Raw genomic sequence first — 13,363 nt, forward strand, 5'->3', positions numbered from 1 at the left:
TATATATATACTATAAAGTAGTTTATACTTTGGCTCGAGCCGCTCAATTCCAGACAACAAGAATTTATTTTCCTCTTCATTTTCCACCAGCAACGTTTCTTAGTTTCCACGTCACAAAAATGATGCCCCTCCAAGGTTCCACTGGTAGTGGAACCCCCACTTTCTGTATTGTGCTTCTCCCATGAGATTGTAAACTCCTTGAGGGATCGAGCACTCCAGTATTTTTATTTTTTTCCCCCAATTACATATAAAAAATCTTAGCATTCTTTTTTTTGTCCCAACTTGGAGTTACAAATTCTCTCCCTCCAGCCCCTCCCCCCATGAGAAGGCAATCAGCTTAACACGTGTAGTCATACAAATCACATTTTCATGGTGTTCGTTCTGTGAAAGAAAACACGGAGGAAAAAAAACCCCAGAAAAGTAAAAGAAAAGAAAAAGTATCTGATCTGCACTCAGCCTCCACCGCTTCTTTCTCTGCACATAGACATCCCCTTTTATCGGAAGCTCCCCAGAATTGTCTGAGATCATTGCACTGCTGACAATACGTAAGTTATTCATAGTAGATCATAGAAGATTTTTGTTACTGTTATCCTGTTCATTTCAATTTCCATCTGTTGGTGTCTTTCCGTGTTTTTCCGATAACATCCTGCTTATCATTTCTTTTTTAAAAATTTTTATTTAATTTTATTATGTTTTAAATAATAGCTTTTTTCCCCAAAATATTTACAAAAATAGTTTTCACCATTCAGCTTAGCAAAATCTTGCCTTCTGAATTTTTTCCTTCCTTTCCCCCATTCCCTCCCCTAGACAGCAAGTGATCCTATATGTTAAACATGTGCAATTCTTCTATACATATTTCCACATTTATTGCGCTGCCCAAGAACAATCAGATCAAAAGAAAGAAAGCAAAACTGCTTATCATCTCTTAAAGCCCAAGAGTGGTCCATCACAATCACGGACAACACTTTATTCAGCCATTCCCCAATTGAAGGACCTCTCTCAATTTCCAATTTTTTACCATCACTAAAAGAGCTACTTTAAATATGTTTTATACATTGGCCCTTTTCTTGTTTGTTGGTTTGTTTTTTAATTTGGGATACAGACTTACTGCTGTATTGGTAAGTATGCATGGTTTTCTATCCCTCGGCTATAAGGCATAGGTTGCCTATCACTCTCCAGAGTAGTTGGATCAGTATAGAATTTCAGTTTTCTATTCAAGAAATGAAATAACGAATTGTAAAAAAAAAATTCACAATAATGATTACCAACTCTGTATTTCCTTCCTTTCATCCTATTTTTATAGGATGAAAGTACTTTCTTGTATGGTAAGATAGATTCTAAACTCAACTGAGTGTATATATTATTCCCTCTTTGAGACAATTCCAATAATCCCCTCCCTACTTCCCCTCTTTTCCCTGCCATTATAAAATCTTTTCAGGCTGCTTTTAAATCAGATAATTTATCCCATTCTACTTTCCCTCTTCCCTTCCCCCAGTGCAGGTTTTTTTTCATCCCTTAATTTTTTGAGGGATAATTATGCTATCATATCCAACTCACACCTCGGTTTTCAGTCTGTGTATACTTCTAACTGCCCTAATAATGAAAAAGATTTTAGGAGTTATAGATATCATTTTCCCATTTAGAAATATAGACAGTTTAACCTTATCAAATTCCTTATGAGTTTCCCTTCCTGATTTTCCCTTCTGCTTCTCCTGAGACCTGTATTTGAAAGTAAAATTTGCTATTCAGTTCTGGTCTTTTCATCCAGAATGCTTGAAAGTTCTCTATTTCATTGAATCTCCATTTCCCCCCTGAAAAATTATAATCAGTTTTGCTGTATAGATGATTCTTGGTTGTAATCCTAGCTCTTTTGCCCTCCAGAATATCATATTCCATGTTTCCCAATCATTTACTATAAAAGCTGCTAAATTTTATATTATCCTGACTGTGGCTCCAGGATATTTGACTTATTTCTTTTTAGCTGCTTGTGGTGTTTTCTCTCTGATCTGTAAAGTCTGAAATTTGGCTTTAATATTCCTGGGAGTTTTCATTGTGGGATTTCTTTCAAGACAGCTCAGGTCCAAATCTAATAAGCTAGTATTCATATAAGTAAAGAGAAAAGGACACATAGGAAAGATGGGGAGATAATAAATAAATAAAATTTAATAGAAAATTTAACATATAAGATTTAAGAGAAATGTAAGGTAAACATCCAAGACTACAAGTAAACAAAGTACAAACTATTTTTCATATTTGAAAATCTAAAACATGTCTAAAATTGTCATTAGTGATTAGGTAATTCAAAAGAAAGTATGATGGGATTCTAAAAAGCAAAACTATGTATGAAAAGGTAAAAATATATATATAAATGAGGTGCAAGAGGAAGAACTGAATCAGAGGAATTAGATGGGGAGGAGGGCTGATAGTAATAACATCTACATTTAGAAGGGAATAAAAGCCTTCTGAATTGATAAAGAAATAAGAGAGTGAAGGAATAGGATGAGGGTGCAGAAGGCTGTATAGATTGAATGAAATGGGATAAAGTGTATAGATTAAATAAAGCTAATAATAATTAATCCAAATAAATAGGATAAAGAGGGAGAGAAAGGGTTGAGGAAAAAGATACAGAAGGGAACCTTGGAAAGTAGTAGGACGGCAAAGTAGCTGGTGGTAGAGGAGTCAGCAGGGATAGGAAATAAGAGATACACACAAAAATAATCATGAAGAACAGGAGTAGAATTTATTAGGCTAATAAAAAGCAGGAGTGGTAATCATTGATCTGAAAGTTAAAGCTAAAATAGACTTGGTCAAAAGAGAAAAATGGAGAAACTATACTATATGTCAGTTGTATTAATCAATATTGTTTTTGACTATCGAAAATCACTAGACAGTATAAGGTTGGAATATTGCTGTGTTATAGAAAATGATGAGTTGATGAATTTAAAAAAATATGGAAAGACTTGAAATTATAAAGAAAGCTATTATCTACTTTTAGAGAAATAGAGGACAGACAAGTATAATATCTTATATTGATACACATGAATATAAATGTGTATGATTATAGATAGCTATGTAGATATAAATATATCTGAGCTTAATTGGAACCTGCTGGGGGAAGGGAAGGGGGGAAAAGGAAGAAAGTAAAAAAAAGTATACATCGGAGAACTAAAGGAAACCTACAAGGAAGCAAAGAAAAGATGGCCAGCTCTGAGCCCAGCATGTCATTTTCATTATATAGGCTTTATTGAAATGGAAATTTGTTGTCTCATATTTTGAATTCTCTCTTACTTTCTGCTGTGCAAGTGGCAACATTTTTTCCTTTTTCTATTTTTCATTTAAATTTTAAATAAATAAAGAAAACATGTCAGAGCTGGTAGAGAACTTGAGGATAATAAGATCCTCCCTGGACGAAGTCTTGGAACTCATGTAGTTTGACCCCTTTATTTTACAGAAAAACTGATTGGTGCTCAGATAGCTGCACAGCAGCCAAAGTAGGATTCAGACCCAAGTCCTCATCCACTGACTAGGCTGCCGCCACCATCACTAGGTTAATTTAACAACTATTCAGACTTCTCAAAAACTCTCTGACCGAATCAAGTCATGTTGTAGCTAGAAACAAGCTTATGTGTCTAATATTTGGAGAATGCCATTAAATTGTGGGATTATGACTATAAAGTAAAACAAACACTCTGGTACACTAATTGGCTGCTTTTAAGCCTACAGAAACAATATAATGATCCCCTAAGTCAATATAGCTCCCTTCTCTTCAATATTCCAGAGTTTACATGATAGAAAATGCCACTCACATCCAGAAAAAGAACTATAGAGTCTGAATGCACATTGAAGCTGATTATTTTCATATTTTTTTCTTTCTCATGGCTTTTCCCTTTTGTTCTGATTCTTCTTTCACAACATAACTAATGTGGAAATAGGTTTACTATAATTATACGGATATAACCTATGTCAAATTGCTTGCTGTTGGGAGAGGGGGGAGGAAAAGGAGGGAGGGAGAGCAAATTTGGAACTCAAAATCTTATAAAAGTAAATATTGACTGCTAAGAGAAAAAAATGAGGGAGTTTGTTTTAAGTCTCGAGTTCAGTCCCAACCACTCTGAACCCCCACTTAAGAAAATTTTGACTCCAGAACCAGATGGATTCACAAGTGAATTCTACCAAACATTTAAAGAACAATTCATTCGAATTCTACGTAAACTATTTCGAAAAACAGGGAACAAAGGAGCCCTGCCAAATTCCTTCTATGACACAAATATGGCACTGATACTTAAACCAGGAAGAGAAAATTTTCTAACATTTAGAGATTAGGCTCTAACATATCCATATATGTTTGTGTATATGTATATAAAATGTATGTTTGTACATATGTATCTATCCACTCAAGCTCTGGCCTCGTTGTGGTTGAAGCTAAATTCATTTCTCTAAAAAATGTGGAGTAATGAAATAATAATGAAATCCTACATATTCTATATCATTTCTTACATATATTACATTCTATCATATTCGATTATATTAATTATATTGTCTGTAGATAACCCAGATCTTTTGTTCCTAAATGGGTATAGATAATATAGATCTAGACCCATATGCAGAGAGACACAGTCACAATTACAGATATCAATGTAGCTAGAAATGTAGATACAAACAGAAATACAGATGTAGGTAGAAATACAGACACAGTTATAGACACAATCAGGCCCAGATATAGATACAGATAGCCATAGGCACAGATATAGATGTCAATATAAATCTAGGTGCCGATATAGATATAGATATAGACAGAATACAGCTTCAGATATCAATAGAGCTGTCAATATTAATGTTGACATAGAGCCAGTGATCTTCCTCTACATCACTCACTTCTGCCACACGTTACTTTTTTGTGCTTTGTTTCAAAAATGTGCTGGACAGCCAAATTCATTCCAACATCGGGAATAAAAGAGGTGTGCTTTCGAATGCCGAATCTAACACTAAACATCCACCTGATATCAGTTAGCTTTTACAAAAGGACATATATGGACAGATGTTAAGACATCACCCTACACTGGAAGTGCACACTCTCCCCTCTATATAATCAAGAGCTGGGGAAGTAGGTTCAAACTTCAGCTGGTGAGTACAAAATATTCCCCCTGTGGAAATGGAATGAATAAATGAATTTACCAATCACCTCGATTTGCCTGAGCTCCCTTATGATATATCTAGGAGAGGCTAAAATACCCTGAGAAGCAAAAGCAGACAATTACTCGTGTATTTTCCTCCTTCCTAGTTTTCCTCACTATCCTTCTTACCCTATTTACCCTAACCCTCCTCTTCTGCTTTACTTCTACCCACTGCCTTGCCCTCCTATTCCTTAACCCATCCACTCCTCTAATAGTCTTTCCTTTATCTTCTCCCTCCACCCTATTCTCTTGCCCTCTTATTTCTTTCTAAACTTAAAAGACTTTGACACCATTCTAGATGCAGATAGAGGATAGACAAATATGTTATTTCTTCTTTAGCCCATTCCCAGTACAAGTAAGATTCCAGCACCAGCTGCCTTCCTTTTACTAGCTTGTTCAGTATCAATTTTTTTCCTTTTGTGCTTCATTTGTAAGAGATAAGTACTTTTTTTAACTCTCCAGTTTCATTTATTTAGAATCACCCCATCATAGACAGTTTAGCCCAAGCATTTCTTTCACACTACCCAAATAATGATGACAGTCATAAGAGTACTGCTAATATTTTCACATGTACAAAAAATGAATATCTTACTCAGTCCCTTATAATTGGCCATTAATGATTTTTCCTGGACGGTGTAAGTTGAATTTTCTTTAAAGTTCTGGGGGCTTTGTCGCAAAAACCTAAAAGTCTTTGAATACATTAAATAGCCATTTTTTTCCATTCAGGATTATATTTGACTTTATTGGGTAAATTACTCTTGATCGTAACCCTAGCTCTTTTTCTATACAAAATATACTATGCTGAGACCTCCAGTCCATCAATGTAATAGCTTCTGAGTCTTATGTAATCCTTACTCCATGATATTTAAATTGGGTTTTTCTTATTGCTTGATATTCCTGTAAATTTTCCTCCTGGGATCTCTTCAAGATGGTTATTAGTGCATAGATCATTTTGTACATTCACCTTTGAAAACCCTGTGTACCAAATTGGTTGCCTCCCTTCCCCTCTACCGCATCCCCTAGACAACAAGTAATCCAATTTATATGTATGTATATATATGTATATATAGTTATTATTAAAGCTTTTTATTTTCAAACCATATATAGAGATTAATTTCAATATTCACCCTTACAAAACTGCTTTTCCAAATTTTTTCCATCCGTTCCCCCAACCTCCTCCTCTAGATGGCTAATCCAATACATGGATTTTGGGGGTTTTTATTATTAAAACTTTTAAATTTTCAAAACATATGCATAGATAATTTTCAGCATTCACCCTTGAAAACCTTTGTTCCACATTTGTTGCCTCCCTTCTCCTCACCCCATCTCCTAGACTTCAACTAATCCAATATAAGTTTTTTAGTTTTTTTATTATTAAAGATTTATATTTTCAAACCACACACATAGATCATTTTTAACATTCATCGTTCAAAACATTGTGTTCCACATTTGTTCCCTCAATTCCCCCCCACCACCACTCCTAGATCACTAGTAATGCACTATAAGTGTTTTTTTATTATTAAAACTTTTTTATTTTCAAAACATATACATAGATCATTTTCAACATTCGCCCTTGCAGAACCTTGTGTGCCTAATGTGTTGCCTCCCTTCTCCTCACCCCATCCCCTAGACAACAAGTAATTCAATATATGTTTATTTTGGATTTTTATTATTAAATATTTTTTATGTTCTAAACACATGCACAGACCATTTTGTACATTCACCCTTGGAAAAACTTGTGTTCCAAACTTGCCTCCATTCCCCTCACCCCATCCCTTAGATAGCAAGTAATCCAATATATGTTTTTTGGGTTTTTTATTATTAAATCTTTATATGCTTAAAGCATATGCATAGATCATTTTCAACAGTCACCCTTGAAAAACCTACTCTTCCAAATGTATTCCCTCCCTTACCCCATCCCTTCCCCTAGGTAGCAAGCAATTCAATATATATATACAATTGAAGCTTTTTATTTTCAAAACACATACATACATCATTATATATATGTATATATATATATATATATATATTTGTTTTGTTTCTTATTAAACCTTTATATTTTCTTTTTTATTGAAGCTTTTTATTTTCAAAACATATGTAAGGATAATTTTTTACCATTAACCCTTACAAAACCTAGTGTTCCAATTTCTCCTCCCTTCTCCCCACACCCTTCCCTAGATGGCAAATTATTCAATATATGTTAAACATGGTAAAAAATATATGTAAATTCAATATAGGCATACATATTTATATAATTATCTTAGTGCACAAGAATCCAGATCAAAAAGTTTTTGAAAATGAGAAAGAAAATCAAATTCTAGCAAACCACAACAAAAAGAGTGAGAATGGTATGTTGTGATCCACCCTCAGTTCCCACAGTCCTCTCTCTGGTTAGATAGCTCTCTCCATCACAAGATCATTGAAACTGGAATCAATCATCTCATTGTTGAAGCGAGCCACATCCATCACAATTGATCATCTTATAATCTTGTTGTTGCTGTGTATAATGATCTCCTGGTCCTGCTCATTTCAGTCAGCATCAGTTCATGTCAGTCTCTCCAGGCCTTTCTGAAATCATCCTGTTGGTCCTTTCTTACAGAACAATAATATTCCATAACATTCATATACCACAATTGACCCAGCCATTCTCCAACTGATGGGCATCCACACAGTTTCCAGTTTCTAGCTACTACAAAAGGACTGCCACAAACATTCTTGCACATACAGGGCCCTTTCCCTTTAAAGCTTTATATTTTCAAAGCATATGCATAAATCACTTTCAACATTCTCCCTTGAAAATCTTGTGTTCCAAATTTGTTCCCTCTCTTCAGCCCACCCCCTCCCCTTGATAATCCAATATGTTTGTTTTTGTTTTTTTATTAAAGGTTTTATGTTCGAACTATATACATGGCTCAATTTCAGCATTCACCCTTGCAAAACCTTGGGTTCCAAATTTGTTCCCTGCCTTCCCCTCACTCCATCCCCTAGATGACAAGTAATCCAATATATATATATATTTTATTATTATTAAAGCTTTTGATTTTAAAACCATATTCATAGATCATTTTCAACATTTACCCTTGCAAAATCTTGTGTTCTAATCTTGTTTCCTCCTTTCCCTCAAACCCCTCCCTTCGATGTCAAGTAATCCGATATATATTTTTTATTATTAAAGCTTGTTATTCTCAAACCATATGCATAAATAAGTTTCAACATTCACTCTTGCAAAACCTTGTGTTCCAAATTTTTTGCCTCCCCCCCCCCACCTCATCCCCTGAACACCAAATAATCCAGGATATATTTATCTTTTTTTATTATTAAAGCTTTTTTTTCAAAACATATGCATGTATCATTTTCAACATTCATCCTCGCAAAACTTTGTGCTCCAAATTTGTTGTTTCCCTTCAACCCACGCCCTCCCCTAAGACAGCAAGTAACCTGATATGGTTTTGGTTTTTTTGTTATTAAATCTTAATATTTTCAAACCATAGGCATACATCATTTTAAGCCTTCACCTTTCCAAAACCTTGTGCTCCAAATTTGCTCCCTCCCTTCCCCCCACCTCATCCCCTACATGGCAAGTAATCCAATCTATTTTTCTTTTTTTTATTATTAAAGCTTTATGTTCTTAAAGAATATACATAGATCATTTCCAACATTCAACTTTGCAATACCTGCTGTTCCAACTTTCTTCCTCCCTCCCTTCCACCCATCCCATCTACTAGACGGCAAGTCAATCAATATGTTTTTTTTTAATCATTAAAACTTTTTATGTTCAAGCCATAAGCATAGATCATTTTCAACAATCACCCTTGCAAAATCTGCTGTCCAAATTTGTTCCCTCCCTTCCCCTTACCCCATCCCCTAGATGGCAAGTAATCCAATATATATTTTTATTATTAAAGCTTTTTATTTTAAAACCATACTCATAGGATCATTTTCAACATTTACCCTTGCAAAATCTTGCGTTCCAATCTTGTTTCCTCCCTTCCCCCCAATCCCTCCCTTAGATGGCAAGTAATCTGATATTTTTTAAATTGTTAAAGCTTGTTATTTTCAAACCATATGCATACATCGTTTTCAGCATTTACCCTTCAAAACCTTATGTTACAAATTTGTTGCCTCCCTTCAACCCACCCTCTCTCCTGGACAGCAAGTAACCCAATATGGTTTTTTTGTTTGTTTGTTTTTATTATTAAAGCTTTTCAGTTTTAAAACATATGCATATATCACTTTCAACATTCACCCTGGCAATACCTGATGTTCCAAATTTGTTCCCTCCATTCCCTCCACACCCTCCCCTAGACAGCAAGTAATGCACTATGTTTTTGTTGGGGGTTTTTTAGTATTAAAACATTTTTATTTTCAAAGCATATGCATAGATCATTCTCAACATTCACTGTTGCAATACTTGCTCTTCCAAATTTGTTCCCTCCCTTTCCCCCACCTCATCCCCTAGACGGCAAGTAATCCAATTTCTTTTTTCTTTTTTTTTTTTTATTAATAAAGCTTGTTATTTCCAACATGTGCACACATCATTTTCAGCATTCATGCTTTCAACAACACATCTTGGTGTTCCAAATTTGTTGCCTCCATTCCCTCCAACTCCTACCCTACACAGCAAGTAACTCAATATGTGTGTATGTGTGTGTGTGTGTGTGTTGTTGTGGTTGTTGTTGTTTTATATTATTATTAAAGCTTTATATTTTTAAACCATATGCATAGATCAGTTTCAACATTCACTCTTATAAATCCTTGGGTTCCAAATTTCTTGGCTCCCTTAGCCCAACCCCATCACCTAGACAACAACTAACCAATTTTTTATTCTTAAAACTTTTTATTTTTAAACCATATCCACACATTATTTTCAGCATTCACCCTTCAATACCTGCTTTTCCAAATTTGCTCCCTCCCTTGTCCCCACGCCATTGCCTAGACGGCAAGTAATCCAATGTACATTTTTCTTGTCTTATTATTAAAGCTTTTCATTTCAAAACATATGCATAGATCATTTACAGCATTCACCCTTGCAAAACTTTGGGTTCCAAATTTATTGCCTCCCTTTCCCCACCTCATCCCCTAGACAGCAAGTGATCCAATATCTTTTTTCGCTTTCTTATTTTTAAAGCTTTTTATTTTCACAACATATGCATACATCATTTTCAATATTCACCCTTGCAAAACCTGGTCTTCCAAATATGTTCCCTCCCTTCCCCACCCCCCCAGACAGCAAGTAATTAAATATGTTTTTTGTTATTTTTATTATTAAAGCTTTTTATTTTCAAACCTTACTCATAGATCATTTTCAACATTTACCCTTGCAGTATCTTGCTTTCCAAACTTGTTTACTCCCTTCCCCCCACCCTATCCCCTAGACAGCAAGTAATCCAATTTTTTTTTATTATTAAAGCTTTTTATTTTCCAAACATATGCTACATCATTTTCAGCATTTGCCATTGCAATACCTGCTGTTCCAGATTTCTTCCCTCCCTTCCCTTCACCCCATCCCTTAGCCAGCAAGTGATCCAACGTAAATTTGGGGTTTTTTATTATTAACATTTTATATTTTCAAAACATATGCATATATAATTTTCAACATTCACCCTTGCAAAACCTTGTGTTCCTAATTTGTTCCTTCCCTTCACCCCACCTCCTCCCCTAGATGACAAGTAATCCACTATATCTGGGGGGTTTTGCTTTTTTTATTATTATTAAAGCTTTATATTTTCAAACCACATGCATAGATCTTTCTCATCATTTATTCTTAAAAAACTTTTTGTTCCTAATTTGTTCCCTTTCTTCCCCTCACTCCCTTCCCTCGACAGCAAGTAATCCAGTATATTTTTTCGTTTTTATTATTATTAAAGTTTTTTATTTTCAAAACATATGCATCATTATTGTCAACATTTACCCCTGCAATATCTGCAGTTCCAAATTTGTTGCCTCCCTTCAGCCCATCCCCTCCCCTTGCCAGCAAGTAATCCAATATGTTTGTTTTATTTTTTTATTATTAAAGATTTTTATGTTCTAAACACATACATAGATCATTTTGCACACTCACCTTTGGAAAACCTTGTGTTCCAAATTTGTTCCTTCATTCCCCCCCCAGATGGCAAGTAATCCAATATAGGTTTTATTTTTATTATTATTATTATTAAAGCTTTATGTTCTTAAAGCATATGCATGGATCATTTTCAACATTCACCCTTGAAAAACCTACTCTTCCAAATTTGTTCCCTCCCTTTCCCCTGTCCCCTCCTCTAGATGGCAAGTAATTCAATATATGCTGTTTTCTTATTTTTATTGTTAAAGCTTTTGATTTTTTAAAAAATTTTTTTGTTGTTTATTTTGGAGGGTTTTGCTTTTATCGTTTGAACCCCTAGAATCTAGCCCAGTGTCTTTAACATAGTGGGTACTTCATAATCTTGAAACTGAATTGAATTAGCTTTCAAATGAATTCAATTAAATAAACATTTCATGCCCAAAATGCTTGTATCTATATAAGGATTTCTTAAACTAAATTTCCTGCACTAGTATTTTTTTCTAATTTCTATGTTCATCTTTCATTTCCTTTATAAAACTATGTATTTTATTTTAAGCATTTAAAATGTTATTCCCAGAAGGGGCCCTGATTTCCAGAGGGAGCTGGGCATCTTCTTTTTTCCATAGATTTTTAAAAATTATATAGCTTTTAATTTACAAGATATATCCATTGTGGGTCTCTGACCATGATCTCCATAGAGGGTCTGCTTCTTTTATTTATTTATTTATTTTATTATAGCTTTTTATTTACAAGATATATGCACGGGTAATTTTACAGCATTGCCAATTGCCAAACCTTTTGTTGCAATTTTTCCCCTCCTTCCCCCCACCCCCTCCCCGCAGATGGCAGTTTGATCAATATATGTTAAAGTATAAGTTAAATGCAATATAAGTATACATACAGTTATTTTGCTGTACAAAAAGAATCAGACTTTGAAATAGTGTACAATGAGCCTGTGAAGGAAATCCAAAATGCAGGTGGACAAAAATAGAGAGACTGGGAATTCTATGTTGTGGTTCACAGTCATCTCCCAGAGTTCTTTCCCTGGGTGAAGCTGGTTCAGTTCATTACTGCTCTATTTTTGGTTCATCTCATTGTTGAAGAGGATCACGTCCATCAGAACTGATATCATAAAGCTTTTTATTTTCAAAACATATGCATATATTATTTTCAACATTTACCCTTGAAATACCTGCTGTTTCAAGTTTGTTCCCTCCCTTCCCTTCATCCCATCCTCTAGTCAGCAAGTAATCCAATATGATTTTGGGGTTTTTTCCTTATTAACGTTTTATATTTTTAAAAACATATGCACGTATCATTTTCAACATTCACCCCTGTAAAACCTTGTGTTCCAAATTTGTTCCCTCCCTTCACCCCACCTCCTCCCCTAGATGGCAATTAATCCAATATATGTGGAGGTTTTTTTATTATTAAAGCTTTATATTTTCAAACCGTATGCATAGATCCTTTTCATCATTCATTCTTGCAAAACTTTTTATTCCAAATTTGTTCCCTTTCTTCCCCTCATCCCCTCCCATTGATGTCAAGTAATCCTCTCTCTCTCTCTCTCTCTCTCTCTCTCTCTCTCTCTCTCTCTCTCTCTCTCTCTTTCTCTCTCTCTGTGTATGTATATATATTTATTATTAAAACTTTTTGTTTTCTAAACACATGCATAAATCATTTTCAACATTCATCCTTGTAAAATCTTGTGTTCCAAATTTTGTCCCTCCCCCGGAAGCCCAGTAATTCAATATATGGTAAACATGTCCAGTTCTTCTATACGTATTTCCACAATTATGCTGCAGAAGAAAAATCAGATCAAAAAGGAAAAAAAAATGACAAAGAAATTGCAAGCAAACAAATACTGTGTTGTGATCCACACAGTCTCCCAGTCCTCTCTCTAAGTGCAGATGGCCTTCTTCATTACAACACTATGGGAACTAGCCTGAATCATCTCATTGCTGAGAAGAGCCACGTCTATCAGAACTAATCATCGTATAATCTTGTTGCTGTGAACAGTGATCTCCTGGTATTGCTCTTTTCACTTAACATCAGTTCCTGTAAGTCTCTCCGGGCCTCTCTGAAATCATCCTGTTGGTCGTTTCTTATAGAACAATAATGTTCCATAACATTCATACACCATAAC

This window comes from Sarcophilus harrisii, chromosome X (assembly GCF_902635505.1).
Source record: "Sarcophilus harrisii chromosome X, mSarHar1.11, whole genome shotgun sequence".
In the NCBI taxonomy this organism is placed as follows: Eukaryota; Metazoa; Chordata; class Mammalia; order Dasyuromorphia; family Dasyuridae; genus Sarcophilus; species Sarcophilus harrisii.